Raw genomic sequence first — 1,613 nt, 5'->3', positions numbered from 1 at the left:
AAAATATAAAAAAAAAAAAAAAAAAAAAAAAAGACTTTTAAAAACTCGCACTGACAGGGAGAAAGCCCGTCCATCAGCCCGCAAGTAACGGTAAGACTTTCAGTTCCAGGCGTGAACTGGTTCATTCTGTGAACACTACAGTCAGGTCGATTATGAATGTCAGTCGGTGTTCAGAGTCGTTTGGTATGCGGTGTCTAAAGACTTTAAGACCAGCTGTTGCCAGTTGTCCTCACAAAGATTAGCCTATTTTTATTACTTTTTTTAATATATAAATTTAGTGACTGACGCCGGCGATTAACTGCACCTGTTTCCTAATTTAAATAACGAAAAAAAACAAAAAAAAAAACATGACATTTTCTGAATAAAATAATTTTATACACTTGGTTAGATCTAATTTGGCATTTTCAATTAACATAGGCCTGTTACATTCTTCTTATTAGCCTATTATTATTAAGTTACTTTTATTATTAAATTAATACAATTAATTTGCCCCGCAATTTCATAGCGCATCACAGCATAACTGACGCGCTGCGAGGATAAAGATTAGGCTAGCTTACTCCTCATTGAAAATGTTTTTAAAAAGGTCTTTCAAAACAGGTTTATTATAGCCACAATGAATTATAGGCCTATAATTAAAATTATTAACACTGCAATCATCAATGAAAAAGCTTTATTTCAAGCCACGACTTAAAGAAAAAAAAAAAAAAAAAAGACCTGTTTAACACGAAAGATGTTTCTTCTCTCTCGTAAGTATTTTTTTTTATTTTTTGTCCACTAGCCTATGTTTGGGCCACAAGAGAAATATTAAGGGAGTAAATTAAAACATTTAGCTATATAGGCCACCATTATCAGCATATGAAGTAAATTCGTCTGTTGTCGTCTCTGAGAGAATATGTGCCGTTAATGCAGCGTCAGATGCGGAAAACGCCATCAGTTTGTACTTTCACTTTCTGGTGAATTGACTGAGATTAAGAGGTTCACTGCATAACTCTTGCGCAAAGTTTGCACGTTGCTTGTGTGATATCCATTGGTTCGCCTTCCTGGTTAAAAACAATTATTTACAATATTGCGACTAGGCATGGGCCGATTACCGGTTTCAAAACTGCTAATATTTTCCGTTATACCGTTCCTGTGGTATGCGCTGTTTTTCATGTCTCCTCAAAGACTGAAAGTGTAGGAATTCCTCAGGTTGAGTGCAGTGTAGAGAGTAACACGACCCTCCTCCTCTTGTTGGTGCGAGCGAGTGGTCAGTGTGTGTAGGATGGCCACACTTAAGGAGCTGCCCCTGAAACTTACGCGATCGGCAAACGGACGTTTTTTTGTCTTCTTGCAAGCAACTCGTCTCTGTTCTGGACTTGCACAAACTGCGTTGCAATGCAATCGTTTTCCAAAATATCATTTATGTGAAAAATATGAAGTCTGTAAACGCCCGTTAACACAGGCCAGAGACGTTGAATACGGACGCACAGAGAAAAATACTGTAGCCGGCAGATCACTCATTGTTCATGATGCACGAACTATTGGAAGAAAATCCTCAATATTGATTTGGGGGTTTATATGAATGTGTTTCTGAGGGGAACTGACTGTCTTCAGAAAAGTTTACGTGGTATTTT

General features: G+C 37.3%; 1 protein-coding gene and 1 long non-coding RNA gene across 3 annotated transcripts in view; one reads left to right on the top strand and one right to left on the bottom strand.

The window, feature by feature from the left end:
- LOC107675146 (Y-box-binding protein 2-A-like) overlaps positions 1–1,613 on the top strand; it is a 25,565-nt gene that overhangs the window by 8,759 nt on the left and 15,193 nt on the right. The gene's annotated exons all lie outside the window — the stretch shown is intronic.
- The window catches only part of LOC107675147 (uncharacterized), an 11,628-nt gene that overhangs the window by 362 nt on the left and 9,653 nt on the right, over positions 1–1,613 (bottom strand). Inside the window, exon 2 of the long non-coding RNA XR_001632576.1 lies at positions 688–714. This is a non-coding gene — a long non-coding RNA (uncharacterized LOC107675147). The remainder of the gene's footprint in view (positions 1–687; positions 715–1,613) is intronic.

This window comes from Sinocyclocheilus anshuiensis, unplaced genomic scaffold, assembly GCF_001515605.1.
Source record: "Sinocyclocheilus anshuiensis isolate Anshui unplaced genomic scaffold, SAMN03320099.WGS_v1.1 scaffold1672, whole genome shotgun sequence".
Taxonomy (NCBI): domain Eukaryota; kingdom Metazoa; phylum Chordata; class Actinopteri; order Cypriniformes; family Cyprinidae; genus Sinocyclocheilus; species Sinocyclocheilus anshuiensis.
This window is presented reverse-complemented; position numbering and strand designations above follow the sequence as displayed.